Here is a 22,548-nt window from a genome sequence, read left to right as displayed (position 1 = left end):
CCACCAATTGACTCCAAATGGGTTGTAGGAGGTTCCCCATAGGCTACAACAACAATTCCACAGGTTTTAGATGGCGAATGTTTGAAGTCAAATTTTGTAAATTTTTATCAGTACATTTCGAAATTCGAATTTTCTAATCGAATTTGGACTATTCCCTAGTCGAAGTACACAAAAATTAGCTAGAAATTAGAATTTTTTAAATTAGAATTTTCACTTCGACCTTTGATAAATCTGCCCCTTATAGTATTGAAGGCACAGCAGCACTTCCCATATGTCATGGAAGTTGTTCGGTTAAATGCATTGGATACTCCGAAGGTCTGATACAGTGATGTGATAAAATCAACGTGTTATACTTTTATCTGTTTGAAGATATTTAAATCCTCTCAGTGGGGACTGACCGTGGTAATCCTGATAATTATATGTTTCTGTGTGACTATGACGGCCTTATGTCTGTAGCTCTGTCTGCCCTTATGCTGAATTGTTTGCGTGGGCTAAAGGGAGCCAGGAGGCAGAGATCAAGGCACCTGATGATCGCACTGCCCACAGACTAGAAAAGGGCATCGTATTTCTTGGGTTCTGTTGTGTAGGAGGACAATTGTCAGAGAACTTGCGCTTTGGAATAACTTGGCTATGGTTTAACAACATGTCATCAGTAGAGGAAAAATAGTTATCATTGCAGGATAAAGAAATTGTTTTTGCAGTATAACTATTGTCTATGTTGGTTAAACGGTCCCTGCAACAGTCGCCATTAACAAAGCTTTTCTAGTATGTTCTCTGTTAAGAACGTTCCTGTGTTACTAAGGATAGTAAGCTTATAAAGTCTAAATTGTAACATTTAGCTAGTTAATGTCTTCCCTTAAGGGCAGATACACATGCTCAGATTCGTGGGAGATTTAGTCGTATGGCGAATCCTGGCGGGATCGCTTTGAAGTCGCCCAAAGTTGCCTCGTGAGGCAACTTTGTAAAATGAAGCGCATGCTGCCAGCAATTTACACTCTAGCCGGCGGGAGGCAGTTCGGGGAGATTAGTCGCCCCGAAGAAGAGGAGATTTGTTGCTGGGCAACTAATCTCCCCGAATCTGAGCGTGTGTCTCTGCCCTAAAAGGGTACTTAGCCTTCCAAATATTTTACAGTTCAGTTATAGAAGGCCTGCTGCAGGGAAATTGTCTTTGTTTCAGTGGTATTCAGTAGGAAGAAGGGAAATCAATGAAAGTACTGAAACCTTGTAAGCAGATAAACATGCATCTGTAATGTCTGGGGTGTCCTCGAAGCTGGATTGGTATATTTTAGTATCCTAGTTTTTGGCTAGGACTAGGTTCTCAGTGTTCATTTGGGCAGGGGGTTAGGTTAGCATGATATTTCTTCTTAGTTATAAGTAAAATACAGTGTTTTACTAATTATTGTATGAATTGCTCAAAATGGAGAGTAATGGACAAGTGGGCCATACACTGTAATATTTAATTTTAATTGCGCATTGTGCACTTTTAAGAAGTGCTAATCTTTTGGAGCAAACGCAATTATATAAAAAGGGGTGCATCCAGGCGGAAGTGGGGCACAAGAAGGTCACGGGCTGAACACGTGCTTGGCATGTGGTGTTTTTACATGAACCAATAAATATTTTTTACAATTTGTATCAAGTTTGGCTGCATCTTCACACCCTAATACAGCACTATGATCCTATGGTGCAATTTCTGTATTCATGAGCGTGTATTCCCGCGGCCAGAGCGGATGAGAGGGATCGGCTAGTAGATATGCTTTCTTCGTGTTTGGCACGTACCTTCCACTGGCTGAATTTTAGACTGTGTCCACCCCACTAGTGGGCCGCATGCTCCCCCCCCCCCAAACTTTGACGGCCTAGTCCCGGCCCACAAATCCAGCCTTGGATTTGTGGGCCGGGTTGGGTTCTGCAAAAATTAAACTGTTGTCAAAAGCAGCCATAGCAGAATAGTGTTTTAAATAAGGTAGTGTTATCCAGAATGCTAGGGCCCTGTGGTTTTCTGGATAAGGGCTCTTTCTGTAATTTGAATCCCTTGAAAATCATTTTAATGTTAAATAAACCCAATAGCATGTTTTTGACTCTCAGTTATATCCTAGTTGGGATCAAGTAAATGGCACAGTATTATTATTACAAAGAAAAAATAATTTTAAGTTTATGGGAGACGGGCTTCCCATAAGGTGGAGATTTCTGATAATGGAATTCTGGATAATGGATCACATACCTGTACAACAATCACAAAAAATCTTCACTGTATTAATTAAATGAAAAGTCAGGAAATTAAATTCAACCATGAATTCATTTTGTCTAAAGTGATTTTACGTGATCCTAGAGACATAAGGCACCGTCTTATCTTTAGTAAAAGAAAGTAACTCTGGTTCATTGTGAAAGAAAAATTAAAATAATGGTCTGTCAACCACACTGCATATGCCTCTGCTGGAGCCTTAATGACTGTAATGATGCATATTCATTTCCTGAGACTAGCGTACAAAATAGCATACCCCTGTTATTAAACTGTCAAAAGAAAAGAGACTATTACCACATATTCCTGCTGACTGAAGCACAGCTATCAGATTTATTAACCATTGTCTCCCTATACTTAAAGCATACATGAGCAAATATAATATCTCATGAAGCCTGGACAAGCTGTCATGTGGATTATACTTAATATATACAGGAATATATACAGTATATATTTATAGTGAATAAAGTACCCCCTATTGGTCACTTTGGCCTTGTGCTTTTTTACAGGTCATGGAATTACAAGGTTACTTAGAATATTCTATATTTTCTATTACAGGGTACTTTATTTATTATAAAAAACAAGTTTTAGTGAGTTATGTGACAAAAATGGCATCACTAAGCTCCGTTTATAACTGATGACATCACTAAGAACCGTTTATATAGAGAATAAAGTACCCCTTCTTGTAAAATATAAGGATATTATAAGTTACCGAGGAGTTTCATGACCATAAAAACATGAGGCCGAAGGCTGCTGGAGTGCTGGTCCATTTTGAACTATATATATATACTGTATATATATATATATATATATATATATATATATATATATATATATATATATATATAGCCTTTTTGCCTAGCAAGGCTGCAACCACATTACACAGATTTCCTAGGAAAACAGTACAGGCTAAATTGATATAGCCGAAGTTGAGGAGCAGCATTAGATGGCACCCTAGCGTGATTGCAACCAAGCATTGTATTATAACAATTAAACCTACACTTGAGTGAAACACTCAAGACAACAAAGCCCAGCCATCAGAAAACACTGTATCCAGAAGGTGTTACCATTGAATCAAAATTGTGGCTATGTTAAAAGCCCCTGCTCTCAACCGCAGGGTTAGTGCATCAAAGTCATGGAAATAAAATGGCAATATTTTTCATGTTCTTGGATCAGCTGAGCTACAATCTGCTTTTTTATGCAACTATATGGTTCCACATTTTCTAGGGATTTGAAAGATTTATTTTCTACCCAGAAGTGTCTTGCTGATGCTTCACATTTTGCCAGCTAGTTACAGAATTTTCCAAAGCTTCTAATTTGACAGCAACTGAAGTTTTTTTACCCTCTTTTTTTCGGATTTTATTTTTTAAAATAAGCTGAAGATTTTCACTCGAACATGAGCTAGTTTATTTTAAAAGTCTGGGCTGTCAGAAGGCTTAAAGGGGAATTAAAGTCTAAAATAGAATAATGTTAGCAATGCTGTATTTTGTATACTAAACATAAACATGAACTTACTGCACCAGAAGCCTAATTAAACAAATGATTTATGTTTTCAAAGTTGGCCGCAGGGGGCTGTCATCTTGTAACTGTTAAACATCTTTGCAAGACCAAGACTACGCACATGCTCAGTGTGATCTGGGCATCTGTTGGGAGGTTAAAGGGACCGTCATTAATTATCAAAACAGCATGTCAAGTCAAATAATATCTGCCATAGAAGCCGATACAGCAAGACTGATTAATAATCAGAATATACAGACTGCACTGAGTCTGTCGATACAAATCTCTACACAGTTGCCAGCTGCTTTACAGGGAAACAAACAAAGCTGCTCGAGGTCAGGAAAGTAAGGTGAAGGGGGCTCCCCCCTACCGTTTGAAAGTATGATCATTTCCCTGCAGAGCAGTTAGGGACCATCTAAAGTTTCCTATCCTCAGCAGTCAGAGCAAGTAAAACGAAGGGGGAATTTCACTGCATACAGTCAGGTTTCTTATAAAAACGGTAGACATTTTGTAATTAAAGTATATTGGAGATATGACTATGAAGATTTTCCTTCATCCAGGTCATGGTATATCTAATATAAGTAATTATAAAACAACTGGACTGAGTAATTATTGAAGACGTTTTCACTACTCATCCAAGCAGCTTTTTCAGTTCAGTTGAGCTTTTTCAGTTCAACTGACTAGGAGTTGCATGACACATTGGTAATCCTATCACAGTAACTACACAGAATCAACACCTCTGTAAATTTCAGATTTCACCTTTTTGAAGAGTTACAATGTACTGGTAATAGAAGTGTCATCATACTGAAATGATACATTTTCTAAATATAATCAATTAATAATTCTGCACCATTTTTATCTGGTGATCTGGTGATCGCACACACACACAACCACCCCCCACACACAGCTGTATTAGACCTGTCTATCATTCAAAATCAAAAACTCCTACATGAAGAAAAAATGAAGAGACAGATGCTGAACGAATAGTGAAGATTAACTTGGTTATTTCAGAAACTGTACTGTTTCTGTATTTAGGAATATGTTTATGATGAGTCTTATATTCAATTTTCATGTTTGCAAAAGTTCCTCTTTAAGTTCAGTACAGGCTTTTTAGCCTGAGTGAACACACCCCTGATATTCTTGAGATCTGCTTTGTCTCAAAGAGCTGTCAGGACCAGCCCGGGAGTTGAACTCTAGGAGGTGTGCTCCCTGTGTGCTGCACTTACTCCATGAGCCACTGGAGGCTCTTAGGCCTGATCCTGTTCCCTTTGCTATATGTTCAGGTGTTCTCCCTGTCTATAGTTTTCGCCCTCCATGTTCTCCACCCACCTCGTTTCTCTCATGTGTTTCCCATTCCCCATCACCATCCCTTTATAAACCCAGCCCTGTGCCTTGCTCAGGAGTCATTTTGTGTGTTCCTGTATGACCTGTATTCCTTGTTCCTAAATTCCTTGCCCTCCTGGATTTCCTGGTAACGACCTTGGCTTGACCCTGTTTTTTGCCTGTTCCTGTCATTATCTTCTGTTGCCATTAAGCTTGCAATATCACTATGTCATCTCCAGTTGTTTATGGGTATCCCCCCTCGGCTTCGCCATACCCACTTCCCAGTGTGTGGCTAACTCCAGTGACAGCGGCTCCCCGCTGTGAGTGTTACAGGAGCATTCTGGGAAAGATTCTAGGGCTTTTTTTTTGGATACTGTGCCACAACATATATGTTGGTTATGTCTCCATATGTTCTTTGCTCCGAAGATATAACACATGGGACCACAGAAATTCTATTGTGAACTATAGATCCAGTACCCTCATTATACCAAGTATATAATGCATTGTTATTATCATTTGGCCTGCACAATATAAAGATTAGGTAAACAATTACATTATATACTAACATTTTACATAAAACAACATACAGGTATGGGACTTGTTATGTAGAATGCTCGGGACCTGGGGCTTTCTGAATAACAGATCTTCATACTTAAAGTCTACTAGAAAATCATGTAAACATTGAATAAACCCAATAGGCTGGTTCTGCTTCCAATAAGGATTATTTTTTTCTTAGTTTGGAAGAAAAAGAGGCAAAGAAAATAATTTCTAAAAACGTGGATTATTCAATGGATTAGATGGCCTTTTCTGTAATTCAGAGCTTTCTGCATAATGGGTTTCCGGTAATGGATCAGTTACCTGTATTCCGTTCATATTTGTGGAACTGATGTTGCAAACACTGGCCCAGAAGGATGGTAAAGGGAAGACAGCCTTGTAGGGCCGCCGATAGAAATCACAGGGCCCCATACAACAACATTTTTGGCCTCCTGCCCCGCTCATCCCTGCCCCCAAGCCTCATACCCGATCCCGCCCACTCAACATCACAGTTAAAAGACCACACAGACATCAGTGTTAAAAAAGGTAACCCCCCCACACACAAGTTATAAAAAGCTATTGGGGACCAGGGCCCCCCCCCCCACAAGTTAAAAAAAAATTGGGGCCCCAAAGAATATTTTTCAAAAAAACATTGGCGCCACGGCCCCCCTTACAAATTAAAAAAGAATAATTTTTAAAAAAAACATTGGTGGCAGAGGCCTATAGAGTATTAAAATAATACATTTGTGGCCAGGGGATTTAAAAAAAAAAAAAAAAAACACATCGGTGTTCAGAGGAATTGAACTCGTGGTGTCAGGGCTTCAACTTCGCCTTCTTTCGTGACTTTGGGTCTTTTCGCCGCTTCAGGACTTCAACTTCGGCTGTTTTCGTGGCTTCGGGTTTTTCCGCCGCTTCGGGACTTCGTAACTTTCGTATTTCAGCTGTTCGGGACTTCGGAAGGAGGCGGCACGGCATCGGCGCTGTCAAGGGGAGCCCAGCTCTTTTGAAAAGTTCAGCATTGCCGGGGCCCCCTTCAGGCCCAGGCCTGGTACACTTGTGCCCCCCTGATGGCGTCCCTGCAGCCTAGTGTGGCTTAAGGGTGGTGGGATAGTTAGGTGGGATGATTGTATACTTTATAGGGCAAAAAAATATAGTGGGTTTTGCCATTGTAGAGCTGATATAACACTTTTAGGCAAAAAACTCATCCATAGGTCTTGATAAAGTATTACTTTGGCATTGGTTATAGTTATGCCCAATAATGTATACATCATTCATATCTATGTCTAAGTAATTCCTTAAAGTTTTCGCTTATGGTCAGCTGTTTTATTTTTATCATAGAATTATTGTCAGAAGCCAAACAAGGGCGATTTAGTGGAAGCCATGTATACACCCAGACCCAGAACTTTCACTATTTGGATAGAGGCCCTTTATGTCCAGGCTAACATTTTGTCAGGTCTTAGTCTAGTCAAGCATATTAAGATTACCCTTGAGCAGAATCAATCCTATGGCACAGTGGCATGGCTTTCATACGAAGATAAATTCCATCAGGGATCCGTCACATGGGGAGTAAGTGTATAGAAATTTGATTGATGGCCATGTTATCTCCTACATCTCCACTTTTATCCATTTCACCTAGAATGTCTGCTTTAAGTATCATACCTGACAAAGGTATAACAAATCAGCTTGCCAATGCCAATCATACTTAAACATGAAGGCTTATATAGCCTTGGAGATCCCATAGCATTTTGCCATAATAAACCATTGGGGCGCACTTTCCAACAAGTTACTACACACCCAATAGCTAATTCCACAACTGAAAAGCTCTGGTGAAGCAGAAATGTAATTCTAAGGGACTTTCCAATATAAGTTCATTAAACATTTCTAGTGGATGTAATGGATTTGTAAATAGAATTGCATTTGAAAGCTGTATTTGTTTATCCCTTTCTGTTCTCTGGTTCTGACTCCTTTTTATCAGCTGCAATTACATTTACAAATAACTTTGAAACCACTGAACATTTGTAATTAATGCACATTGAAAAGCGATTAGAATTCCATTTTCTTTCGCTATGCAAAGAAACAACGATGCTTGGAGAAAAACCAATTTAAAGTTAATTGAAAGGTGAACTTCCCCTTTAAAGGCCTCTTTCAATTTGGCACACTAAGTAATGTGTCAGTTCACAGAATTGCTGCCATAGCAACACATTCTTTTAGTGACTTGTATCCATGGAGACTGGCTCTTGAAAACCTAGTTATTCAGAATGGTGTAGTAAATAAATATGTAGACTTAACACAATATTCATAAAATCTGTCATAAATATTGACCGAAACAAAAGCAATGTTGAACATGCATAGTGCAAGGGTAGAACTTATTTAACTATTCACTCCTTGAAAGGGAAAATATATACCTTACAAATATAAATATAATTTTGTTATACTGATTTACCTGATTCTACATATTAAAGGTAACCATGATAGTCTGCCTATGATTTACAGAGCAGGGACAGAAATAGAGGTAGTGCCCAAATTGGTCATAAATGGGGGGCAGAACTGAAGAGGGAAGGGGAGACTGTAAAGAAGAGAGGGTAGTGTGCAATGCAAGCAATCAGGGTGTGAGGAAGAGCGGTAGTCAGGGCCAGGCTCTGCCACCCCTCCAGCATCTTTGTGGATTCTGGGACTTGAAGTCCCTCTGATTTCAAAAGAAAATGCACATAGACCACTATGGAAGGCAGAGAGACTTCAAGTCCCAGAATACATCACTTCACAATGAAACAAGATAAAGGCAAGGGATTGCATTGCATTGTGGGCCTAGGTTTGGATTGGAAAATTGTTCTTACATGGCTTCCTTTCAATCTGTGGAACCAGGTATATTTTGTAAAAAAACAAAAAAACAAAACATCAACATTTTATCTGAAACTTCAGATCATATTTAAACACCTTTTCTAAATAAGCATAAGCTCATGTCAAAAAGGGAGGTATATTTTCTCTTAAATGGGACAACCATGATTTAAATAAATGGCCTGCAAAACAGGGATTAGTATCACAGTGCTTTGTGCCTGGGCTTACAGTTTAGGGCAGACGCGAAGATTCGGGGAGATTTAGTCACCCGGTGACTAATCACCTCTTCTTCGGGCAACTAATCTCCCCGAAAAGCCTTCCCACCGGCTAGAATGTAAATCGCTGGAGGGATGGCACTCGAATCGCTTTTTTTCCCCGAAGTTACCTCATGAGGAAACGTAGGGCGACTTCAGAAAACTAAGCGCTCTGAGTGCCATCCCACGGTGATTTAGATTCTAGCTGGCGGGAAGGCTTTTCGGGGAGATTAGTCGCCCGAAGAAGAGGCCGATCTCCCCGAATCTTCGAGTCCATCTCCGTCCTTAAGCGTTTGCACCCTCACCTTGTCAAGCACAATGTAGGAACTTGACCGTAAATATCTTGTAAAGCAGCTGTGAGCAAGGCCATCCGAATCTATTTGTATTCTGTAACCCTTGTGTGTAAAGTTATTGTATAACAACAAAGAGAAGTGAAAGAGCTGACACATCCAAGTGCACCTTCCCATCCAATGACTCCGAAACTCGTATGAAGCACCAATTAAATAAAACTTAACCTTTAATAAGTCATTAAAACAAGGTCTAGTGTGCAACATTAAAAAAAGTTAAAAGTTATTGAAACACCCAGGTTTGCTATAAGTTATTGTGAAGCGCTTTTGCTATAATAAAATGCAGGCCAGAAGGTCAGACATTACCAATTATTATCCAGTCTATAATAATAGTGGTCATTACTCTGAAAGAACAAAGTGATGTGTAATAATTGAACACAGCAAGACCTCAATTTTACATCTCCTGATTTTAAGTTTTCTCTCATTTTATGTTGTTTTGCTGAGGTCCTGCTATTTTATAATGCATTTCCCTGATTTTACATTTTCTGGATTTACACAATTTTTTTCTGGTCCCTTAAAAAACATACTGGGGGTTTTACTGTAACATTATATTGCTATGGGAGCATCATTAAATACTATTAATGGACCCTTTTATTCATTTCCTCTCAGAAAAAACAGAATGGCTAAAATAATTTCCCCAAGCAAAAACATATCTGTATTGTGCAATGGCATTACTGGAAAATAATATGGGTGGATTTACGAACTAGAAAATCGTTTTTGCCCTAATTATTTTGGGAGCATCAGTCCCAACTGCACGAATTCCATAAAACTAACCTCACACAAACTATAATGCATTTCATTATATGGGATTCATTTCTGGTGTGCTTGTACCCTTGAACCTGTATGGAACATTATTTAGTCAAATCAGATGGTAGCAGAAAACAACTGCCATCAATATATGCGAGTGTATAGATAGACCTGTATCAGTATGTGTATATATGTGCACTGGGGTTTGCTTGGATCGGTTGGACTTGATGGTCTCTTTTTAATTATTATGAAACGGGATTACTGAAACTAGGATATCTTTCATTCGAATTAACAACATATGCGATTAGCACCAGATTAGTTACCTGGGAGCACTCCGATCCACTCCATACTCCATGTGCCACACATAAAAAGCTACCCCGGTACAGCTCAATAGTCCAGAACCTTTAGAAGTGAATACGGTGCACCATGGAGGGAGATAAATAGACTTGAAAGTTGCTTTAAAAATCCATATTTTATTGTTCCATTAAAAAAGACAAAACATCACATGTGAAGGAACCATAGCTTAATTTATTTCATTAACAATATATGCCTGATCTTAACCAACTTTGTGATGTGGCAACAGACAGCTCTTGAGTGCCCCCAAAGATTTTTAAAGGCTCCAAGTAGGCAATGAATGAAGTGCCAGCAGGTACAAAATGTGCAAGGGTTTTTACATTTTTTTTTTGTTAGATAAACCTGGACTTTGGGGCAGTTCAGTGGTGTAATAACATGTACAGCACACCCCATGGTTGCGGCGTGTTAAGTTAATTGGAGAGGAGAAAAGTTCAAGAAAAGTTACCTGCAATTAGAAGACACCTATGTGAAGCCAAGCTATCAGCAAGAAGCCCCAGCAAAGTCCTATTGTTGAAAAAAAGTCATGCTGAAGAGGTTACAATTTGCCAAAGAACACATTGACTGGCCTAAAGAGAAATGGCGTAACATTTTATGGACTGATGAAAGCAAGATTGTTCTTTTTGGGTCTAGGGGCCACAGACAGTTTGTCAGAGGACCCCAAACACTGAATTCAAGTCACAGTACAGTGTGAAGACAGTGAAACATGGTGGCACAAGCATCATGATATAGGGATGTTTCTCATACGGTGGTGTTGGGCCTATTTATCTCATACCAGGGATCATGGATCAGTTTCAATACATCAAAATACTTGAAGATGTCATGTTGCCTTATGACAAAGAGGAAATGGGTGTTTCAACAAGAAAACAACCCCAAACACACCAGTAAATGAGCAAGATCTGGGTTCCAGACCAACAAGATTGACATTATGGAGTGGCCAGCCCAATCCCTGGACCTTAATCCAATAGAAAATTTGTGGGGTGACATCAAAAATGCTGTTTCCGAGGCAAAACCAAGAAATGCATAAGAATTGTGGAATGTAAAAGGTGCCAGAAGTTGGTGGACGCCATGTAACACAGATGTGCAGCAGTTCTCAGAAACACTTATTATACAACTAAATATTAGTTCAGTGATTCTAAGGAAAGCAAAATCTTGAAACATTTTTCAGTTCATACAGTGAATTTTTTTTAACAGACTAGTATTCCATTTTCTTCACTTTCTGTAAAGGAATATACTAGTTTTCTTCATAATTTAATTCGGAATAGAATGTGCAATGTTTCCAATGTATTTGTGTGTATGGAAATAAAAGCTATTATAAGGATTTTGAGCTCTATTCACTTTTTACTGCTATTATTCCGAACACAACAGTATGAACTATTTGATGCTGGGGTCTAAATAGCTGCCATTTTGGAAAAAAGCCTTTCTGGATGCATTATAGGCAGCAATGTGGCTTAATGGTATAGGGAACAGAGGACATGTGAATGTTTGACCTCAGTCACAGGCTTTTACGTGTTAATTGGGGACCAGGGCACTGGAAAGGAGGGGTAATCTACTGGCATCAACTAACAAGCTAATTTAGGAAGCCTTCTAAACCAGATTTAAGTCTACTAGCAAGGATACAAGAGGGAGTATGCTTAGGCCATAGGTACAAAAGACTTCAGCTGTGGGGATGGTTGTAAATTGGGTTTCTTTCTTTAAATGTCTCCTGTTCAAACAAAGAGTAATGGGTTGTGCTAATTCAAGGTGCCTTGAAAAGATTATAAACCCAAAAATAAAATTTGTCCAATAAAATAAGGTATAATTCTAAGCAGATTTCTAATATATATTTCAATTCCAAAAGTTACTTGTAAACACTGTTGAAAGCAGTATCTGTCTGGCCATTTCCTGCAAGTGTAGCAGAATTACATTACATTATTTTATATATGAAGTATTATAAATTACCTGATCCCTTCCTTTAGCAGACATATGATACATTGCCATGTATAGAAGGCATTTTAGTTTTATATGGGGATACTACAGAGGAAATATTTGACTGAATGCAGCAGTGGACTAAGGTGTCTGAGGCCCACCTCAATATCTCCTACGCTACAGATATCTGGCCCCCTTCCCCTGCATACTCTGTAGTGTACCTCTTACCACCCTTGGGATCATCTGTTCCATGCAGGATGCTGCCACTTTGCAGAGTGATTTGTCTAAGTTGGGAAACCGGGCAGCAAACTGGAAAATGAGGTTCAATGTTGATAAATGCAAGGTTATGCACTTTGGCAAAAATAATATAAATGCAAGTTATACACCAAATTGCAGTGTGTTGGGAGTTTCCTTAAATGAGAAGGATCTAAGGGTTTTTATAGATAACAAGTTGTCTAATTCTGGGCAGTGTCATTCTGTGGCTACTAAAGCAAATAAAGTTCTGTCTTGCATAAAAAAGGGCATTAACTCAAGGGATGAAAACATAATTATGCCTCTTTATAAGTCCCTGGTAAGGCCTCATCTGGAGTATGCAGTGCAATTTTTGACTCCAGTCCTTAAGAGGGATATAAATGAGCTGGAGAGAGTGCAGAGACGTGCAACTAATTTGGTTAGAGGGATGGAAGACTTAAATTATGAGGGTAACTGTCAAGGTTGGGGTTGTTTCCTCTGGAAAAAAGGCGATTGCGAGGGGACATGATTACACTTTACAAGTACATTAGAGGACATTATAGACAAATATCAGGGGACCTTTTTACCCATAAAGAGGATCACCGTACCAGAGGCCACCCCTTCAGACTAGAAGAAAAGAACTTTCATTTGAAGCAACGTAGGTGGTTCTTCCCAGTCAGGACAGTGAGGTTGTGGAATGCACTGCCGGGTGATGTTGTGATGGCTGATTCAGTTAATGCCTTTAAGAATGGCTTGGATGATTTTTTGGACAGACATAATATCAAAGGCTATTGTGATACTAAACTCTATAGTTAGTATAGATATGGGTATATATATATATATGTATATAGCGCTATATAAATAAATGATGAAATGATGATGATGATATATATATATATTTATATTGTATGTCAAAGTAGGAAGGGGTGTGTGTATGGATGCTGGGTTTTCATTTGGAGGGGTTGAACTTGATGGCCTTGCCTTTTTTTAACCCAATTTAACTATGTATCTGCTACTATGTAACAGGGGGCTGGACCCAATGGATTTTTTTTCTGGTGTACCACTGGTCCAGACTGACCAAGAACGAACAGAGAAATTATTTGATCAATGTTTTTTTGGTGAAAAAAGGGGAATTACACTACAGGCACAAACACTGGAAACTACAACCACTGCTATATCCATTAAGCACCTTTTGACCAATCAAGATTCCAGATAGCATCCAAATTATAGCCAGTTGTAAAAATGTGTACATTTAGCTAAGCTCTCCATTCTCTGTTTCTAGAAGAATACAAGTCTGCTTTTCCTACTGCCCAAACCTTTCATTAAATTGCTCTTTCCTCTCAATGTATCACAGCTCTTAGAAGACAAACACCGTTTACTTATGTCAAGGATAGTGATTGTGCAACAAATTGACAGGTAAGTAAGAAATAATGAAAACAACTCTTTCTATACGTAAACTATTTTTAATGTCACATTTTGACAATTGTAAATGGATTATGCAATCTGCAATATATGTGGTCAAAAAAAGGCAATAAAATGTTTATTTTTCTTCTGTTTTATGAGAATCATTAACATTTCCACAGTTCACATCAAATTTATGACTTTCCAACTGTATTCCTTTTAAAGGATAACAATCTTCAGAGATTTTGTTTTTTACAATGTAACTAATACTCTGCTACAATGACGTTTTGAAATCAAAATAACACAATTCAGTAAAGGTCAAGTTTTCAGTCACTTATACATTACATTGGCCAGATGAAAGTGGAAATAAAGCAGGTGAGAACTGTTACACAGTTTAGATGAGGCAATAGAAAGGAGACGCACTCGAGTGCAATACTTCACACAGATTAAGGGAGAACCAAGGACATTCTGTTGTTAAGTCCACTATACAGACAGATTGCTTTTCTTTGAAGAGACAGTTTCTGCCTGAAACAAAGCTATGCTTATACACGACAACAGAAACTGCTCCTGGGGAACTTCTGAGCTGTTCCAACCCAAGCATTCATGTATAGTAAAATATATAAACAGCATCAAGTTTTACATGGATCACAGGGGAGTTCTTTAACCAGGTTAGTTTTGTTTTTACCAATTTGTATCATAAATGAGCCTGCAGTCTCACCAGTTAGTTTATAAACCACTCTTTGGGATAAAATGCTGACCAGATCAAGAAGAGAAATGGTTTCTCTAGGCACATGTATCCAATATCACACAATTCCTCCCCAGTTTGGAGTTTTCCCCACTTGACACATTAACCAGTGAAGATACTTGGGTCAGTTTGTTAGATATGTTCAATCTGCTGTGAGCAGTCAAATGCCATTCTGCTTGATGAGTGTTAGAGTCCAGCAGCTGCACTGAGTTCTAACAACCCTCTAAGTCCTCCATCCCTACCTGAAATTGCAAAATTGCAAGCAGGGAATTAAGGATTCAAACAATTTATTTTCAAGAAAATATGGAATTCTTACACCTTTACGGGTCAGATAGATATATATATATCTTGCAATAATACTGTCTCTATCATTGTAGGCTGTTACATAGATTGCAACAAATCATCTATAAAGTTTATTATAATATTTTTAATAGTCAATCCTTCCAATTTAATAAAAACATGGCTATTTAACTCAAAGCTTACACCTGATCATGGCAGGTGTAAAACTACAAAGTATAAAGGTGAATTTTTAAGAAAGATGTCCTAATTGTTCCAATAATGCTTTCAATGTGCTGCTTTGAAAATTATATCTACAATGCAACAATCAAAACTGCCCGAACGTATCAGTCACACATGGTCTGGCTTCACCAGGCAGAACACGTGATAAACATGAAAGGTGATGCTCTATAAATACATGTTGGTAATAATAATAATAATAGACATGAAAGGTGACATTGCAAAACAGTTTTTTCAGTTTAAAAAGGCATCATGGGACATTTGCTGATGTGCAGTCACTAGCTTTTCACTGTTGCTGTCCACCCACTGAAATTAATGGATTTAGCATTGTGGTCAACACAAATTAGGGATCCATTATCCAGAAAGTCCGTAAACTCCATTATATCTAAATAATCCAAATTTTAAAAATGATTTCCTTTTTCTCTGTAATAATTAAACAGTATCTTGTACTTGATCCAAACTAAGATAGTAGTATTCCTTATTGGAGGCAGACGCAGATTATTGGGTTTATTTAATATTTAAATGATTTTCTAGTAGACTTGGTATGAAGATCCAAACTACGGAAATATCCGCTATCTGGAAAAACCCAGGTCACGAGTGTTCTGGATAACAGGTCGGGCACATGTACAAAATAGCCAGTACCATATTCCTTTTCTAAATGAAACATACAAATGTAAAATGGCTGTTTGAAATTTTCTTCTAACATGCCATCCCATCATTGCCACATTCACAGGAAACCAGTAAAGCACATACAGAAGACTGTGAGCATCACTGCTCTGCTCCACCTTCCTTGGATTCCTTTTGATTAATGCGACTTAAAGGGGTTGTTCACCTTTGCGTTAACTTTTAGGAGAGGGATATTCTGAGACAATTTGCAATTGGTTTTCATTTTTTTATTATTTAAGGTTGTTGAGTTATTTAGCTTTTTATTCAGCAGCTCTTAAATTTTCATTATAAACAATCTGGTAACTTACCCTAGCAACCATGCATTGATTTGAATAAAAGACTGGAATATGAATAGGAGACAACCTTGCTAGATAGACGAGAAATAAAAATTAGCAATAACACTAAATTTGTAGCCTTACGGAGCATTTGCTTTTTAGATGGGGGTCAGCGACGCCCATTTGAAAGCTGGAAAGAGTCAGTAGGAAAATGCAAATAATTATAAAACTGTACAAAATAAATAATGAAAACGAATGGAAAAGTTGCTTAGAACTGGCCATTCTGTAACATACTAAAAGTGAACCACCCCTTTAGCAGTATTTCTGTAGATTTGATTTTTAGAGAGACTTTTAAAGATTATAACCAGTTTGAGCTTTTTGCTATACTTAAAGTTCTAGTTTGTCACTTTACAAGGGAGGAATGGCAATGTAGAGTGTGCTAGGCTTTACTGTGAGCAACACCATTTATAGCAAGCAATACAAGGGATTTACATTAACAGTCAGTATATAATAAAATAGTTTTCTTTTTTTTTCTTTTTTTAGAATAGTTTTTTTCTTTTTAATATAGTTTTTCGATTATTTTCCTTCCTTTTCAGTCTTCTTCCAGCTTTCAAATGGTGGTCACTGACCCCAGCAACTAAAAACTATTGCTTTGTGATAATACAACTTTATTCTTATTGTTAACTATTAGTTCTATTGCCAATGTCCCTTCCTATATACTTCCCAGTCTCTCAATCAAACCACTGCCTGTAGTAAATTGTATGGAATAATCACAACTTCTGTTTATTTGTTGACTGTGGTGCTCAGTGCTGGGGTAGTGGATATCAGCGCCCACCCTCTGGACTCATAACAAAAGTAGAACCGGCACATGTAATTGTACAAAAACAGGGTAAACCCCTGCAGAGAATTTACCCCATGGTTGAGCAATTCTCTGTACTGGTTCTGCTTCTTCAATAAATTGGAGCATAGCAACCAGATTGCTGCTTTAATTGCAAACAAAAAAAGTAAAATAATTAAAAAAAAGGCAATTGCAAATTTTATCAACATATCTCTTTATTCTACTAAAATTTAATGGTGAACTACCCCTAACAAAGAAGAAGCTCCAATTTATGAGATGTATAATAAGAGATGGCTCCCTATAGATTTAATGCTTAGTATGATATAGACAGTATTAAAAAGAAAACTTTTCTGATTAAATTATTTGCATTTCTCTAGAGGGGTTCTCAGACTTCAAATTTTAACTGCAGGGGATTTAATTATTTTTGCAACCAGGGAGCAGTTTGAAAGTTAGAAAAGGAAAAAGGAATAGGAGAGGCAATGAAAAGTGAACTATCAGTGTCCATCTGTTTTTTTGACAGAATAGCATTTTTAGTTGCAGACTAGAAAAAGGTAGAATAGGTTCTCTTATGCAAAAACATGATATCCAGACAGCCCTGAATTACAGGAAGGCCATCTCCCATGAACTTTATAAAATAATTCCAATTTTAATGCAAATTCTCTTTTTTTCATATTAGTCTCATAGATTGATTCTGTGATCGATATTACTCCAATGGGAACCTGGATAATTAAACATTAAGAAAAATTAAACAAAGGGTTATTTTGCAATTAAAATGTATTTATATTTAAGTGAATGCCAATTAAAGGGCCTTATTATTACAGATTATGCAAATAAAGCAAAATGAAGAATTCTTTTATTTTAAATAGGATACTGTGGGTAATGGCATTTCCAAATTGCAAACATTTTTGGAAAACGGGTTTCCAAACACAGACAGTATTGCTACTTAGGCTGCCAATAGTGCTTATACCACGGGGAACCCAGCATGCCATGACCACCAAATTTTCTTGGACTGGAGGGATTTGTATTTGAAAAGCAGGATGGCGGAATTCTCGGTAAAGTGCTGATTTAAGTCTTTCACAGAGCAACCCCCTCTTTTTGCAGATATAATGTCTATACAGTCCATATGTTTTGAATTAGACAAAAATAAGTTTGAAAAGGGCCCTGCCTAAATCTGTAGGGCATCCTTACTGTACACACACATTAGTTTACCAGACAATGCAATATTATCTTTGATATTCACAGACTACCACAATGTATGACTAGTAGCTAAAGGCTTAAAATGCGGTACCATTGCCCAAAGAATACTAGTTACCTCATATAAACATTATGGAGTATTAAAAGATTTTTTTTTTTTTTCCTTACTTTATGTCAATATAATGCTGAACACAACAAGATTTGATAACTAGAAGCTGAAATACTACTTTTCCTCTGAGATAAAATACTTTCCAAAATAAAAAAAGAACCAGGGATTCCAATGGTCAACTATAATGAGAAATATTACAAAGCTTGCAGGGTCAGGACTGTCCTGTAATCTGGATGTGGCCATCGGTAATTGATATAGTAGTTGAAAAACACTTGTTTCAAAGAGAAATAACACTTGCTCTAAGCATCTCTCAGAGGTGGAATGTGTTTTATTCATTGACAATGCATAATGGTGTTTTTATGCTGTGCTTAGTATACATGTTTCTATAAGGAGATGTTGCCTTGTATTGAAATTAGACAGTCTAAGAAATTGCTTTTATCATTCTCAGGAAACAGTTCCCTCAGTTATAGAGGGGGTCCAAAAGCACCTGGACATTTTTTTTTGGCTGTTCCTGACTCAAACTGTTGGGATGGTCTTCAAAACTATAAAGATCACTGCACTTGCACTTCCCTACTGAGTTACAAGACATACAACGCTATTATTTAAAGGCAACAACAGAAACTGAGCAACAATAAATGGAGCAACTGGATGGACCAATAACCCATTTCAGAGCAGATATATAATGCAGAATGCCAGCTGTACTTGACATTAACGTGTGCCAACAGATCTGACCAAGGGTCCCATAGAAAGATTTGTCGCACAGCTAAAAAGTTGCACGTGTGCCAGAATTTGAATTCTACAACAAAACTCAAATGAATGAAGAAAAATCAAGGGACTGGGAAAGCTACTTATTGGAGCTATTGCTAAATCCATTTTAATTGGCCAAGAGATATACATTTTGCATAAGGTGGCCATAGACGCACTGATAATATCATATGATTAAGGGATTGTATCCCGAAACGCGTAGGTTCGTTTGATCCCTGCATGAGCTTGCAATAAAGATCTTTTTCCCTCTTCAAGTGGAGTGCCGTCCATTCCTTTGGCACAGTTCGAGTAAAGCGGTGGGGACGCTGCGGACAGAGCACCCCTGAAGAGGGGTTGGAGCTGCTATAGGAGGGGGAGGCTGAGCGGTCTCCTAGGAGAGACAGATAATATCATATGAAACTAATTGTTGTTTGATATTCGGTGCGCGTATGGCGGGAGATGAGCCGACCGATATCGGCAGAAGACTTGGATACCGGTCGGCCAATCGATCGGGCCAGCCAGCAAATTTTAATCAGGGACCTTTAAAAGGCACCCGAATATCGGCCATTTCTATTGTTTCTACCTGTATATCTGACGATTCAGCTCGACACGTGTGTATTGAAATGAACAATCTTAATTGGAAAGATCATAATTGTTACTTCTATGGCCACCTTTAAAGTGCACTGCTTACTGCAGAATGAGGGGAAAACCCCCTTAATGGTGCTAGAACTATCTCAGTGCCCAAAGAGCTGAAAAGGAGTGAAAAAGAAACATTGCTGAAAAACCTATTACCGCAAGAGTACATCGTTATCATTTAAAAGGCAACTGTGCCCTTGTTGTTAGGCCACTGACTCTGTTGTGCGTAAATGAGTCTGCAATGTGATGATATGCAATGCTTTGTTAAAACTTCAAATAAATAAAGAGTTATAAAAAAAAAAAGGCAACTGTGCTAAAGTTTTCACTTGGTGCACTGTTGTGTTCTTCAGAGAAAACATATTATGGAACTATAAGTAGGGAATCAATTATTCATTACCGCTGGGGAATATTTCTGGCTTATGCCTTTTGTTTATTTTCTGCTTATTAGCGAATTTGCTGCAGGGGATAAAACAAAAGTTGTATTTAACTGTAACAACCAATGGAAAATGAAAAGATACTGGGAAATACATGCACTTTCCAGTAGAAACACAGAAATTATATTCATGACACAACATTAGTTTAAACCATGGATAATCAGCATTCGACAATCTAGGTACAGTAGAACTACAACTCCCAGAATCCTTCTGCCTGTGTAACTAGAAGCTAAAGGTGTTGTGCCAAAGATAGACTAAAGGAATTCACCTTAAAATGTAATTTTAGTATGACATAGACAGTGGTTTTGGGAGACAACTAGCAATTGGTCTTCATTTATTACTTGCGCTTTGTGAATGGAACTTTAACAGCTGATTGCGAATGCTTAATTGCCTTAGCAACCATGTAGCAGTCAGGAAGTCAGGATGGAAGATAAATAACAGAGGGACTAAATACAAATCTAAGTAATAAAAAAAATTAGAACAATGTTAAAATGAGAGACTCAGAAAACCTGATTTTAGGTTACCAAGTGACCAGACAGTATTTTCAGTTGCAGATCAGAAAAAGCAGAACAGGAGGGCTTAGAATTTATAAAAAAATGAAGATCACTTGAAATGTTGCTTAGAACGAGTCCATCTATAACAAAAGGCAACTTCCCCTTTAAAAAGTCAAGAAGCTCTTAGTAAAATGTCTAAATATAAGGTTTTCATTTTGGGATCAGCCAAGGCTACAATAAATCTCATCTAAAGTTCCTAAAAGTCAATGGAAAAACTTTCCATCCCTTACAGAACATATACAGTTAATAGTTTAACCAAGTCCAAAGCCTTTCAGTTCACATTAGGTATGCTTGCTTTATTTGTAATGTAAATGCCATACTCAGGAGAAGTTCAGGCCACGGTTTAGGGATCTGGCATGTATGTATGGACTGAAAGTGTTAACCACAGTAAAGGTGGCCATAGACGCAAAGATCCTATCGTACGAATCGAGGATTCATATGATTTTCGGACCGTGTGGGGAGAGTCCTGACATTTTTCGTTCGGCAGAGATCAGTCGTTTGGTGGATCGGACAGGTTTGATTTTGTCCCGACCGATCCCGCTGGAGCCCATTGCGCTCTCATCGTAATCTGATCGTAGGGCCGAACGTTCAGATTACCCCCGATATAGCCATGCCCTTTAGTGGCATATCGGGGAAAGATCGGCTCGTTTGGCGATGTCGCCAAACGAGCGCATCTTTTCGTCTATGGCCACCTTAAGGGAGTGATATCAGTGAACTGCCAGTGAAGTTGCTAACTGCATGTTTAGTAAGGGGAATGGGCACATACATATCCAGGTAACAGAGTACATTAAGAGAGAAAAAAAAATGGTCTAGGTTACCTTATGAAAGCTGACATAGCAACCCGTACAAGGTCATCTGCAGCAGTTTTGAGAAACTAATATAAAACTCACAGACACAGCTGCACTTGCGTCTAAACACTGAAATGTGCCAGTGCTCACCATACCTGAAATACTCCCAGCTCTAACACACAGCCAAGTACAGCAGAGCTATATGTAACAGAGGCAATATTATACTCTGCATCGATCCCCAGCAACCATAGCTGTGCTGCCCTTTTTCTACAGTCATCTAAATGCCATAAACAGATCAGTGATTAAAGCAATAAGAATGAGTGCAGCCTTTCACATTTCTAAGACACACTGACAAATTGAAAATGAATTTCAATTATTAAGCTGGCTAGTAGACATTTATATTTTGAGTTAACTTCCCTATTATAAACAATGCTACAGGAGGGAAAGCACAGCAGTTTGGCAAATAAACAGGCCAACAGAAAATGTACATTTAAAAAAAAAAAAGTCAAATCATATGTTTTTCTCATGTTTTGAAAGATGGTTTTTCTATGATTGTAAAAATACATTAAACCAAAACCGATTTCTAAAATGATAGGCTAGGTAATATATTTTTATTAGAATGTTTTGGGTCTGAAAAAATAGTACCATTACCAGCCAGCATTGCGTTTCCCAACGCAGCAGTGGCAGGTGTGAGAGCTTGACCAATGGCAAACGTTCAATAAACTGCTTCTATGCATACAGCTGCCATGATATAATTACGATGTTATACTCTTACTTTTTAACACATGATCACTTTTGGCAGAACATCTAGGAGGCCCAAGAGTTGCATGCTGCCCTCAAAGAGGATTTTAGGATTCTGCTCACTCAAGGGCTTTATATTTACTACACGTAGACTTATTTTTGTGACACAGTAACATAATCTGGTTTACCAACACTTGGTAAACTGGATAATTAATCTGAACAGCAATAAGATGATTGGTATTTAACACTGATAAGGATTTCGACAAGGAACCATTTGTTATAAGCAGGAAAGGTGCTAAAGGAATGTAGACCTCTTTATTAAAAATCATTCATTTTCCCTTTAAATCAAGACCCTAACCTACAAAGTGTTCTTCAATGCCTCATAAGCCATTCTGGGTAAAAAATAAAAGTCATGAGCACCATAGAAACATTCATTTGGCATTTCACATACAGACATGATTTTGGACCAGCTATAAACACTCAAGTCCAGCATATGGTTCCGACTAAAAGTTTTCTGGCTGAATACATGTGAATCTCTACCACTGCAATACAGGCAGCTGAGAACATACAAAATAGAAGTGAATATTTTTTACATTTCTTGACTGTAGTTACACAGATAACGGTTATCGCTACACTCGACAACT

This window comes from Xenopus laevis, chromosome 1S, assembly GCF_017654675.1.
Source record: "Xenopus laevis strain J_2021 chromosome 1S, Xenopus_laevis_v10.1, whole genome shotgun sequence".
In the NCBI taxonomy this organism is placed as follows: domain Eukaryota; kingdom Metazoa; phylum Chordata; class Amphibia; order Anura; family Pipidae; genus Xenopus; species Xenopus laevis.
Note: the sequence above shows the minus strand (reverse complement) of the source record.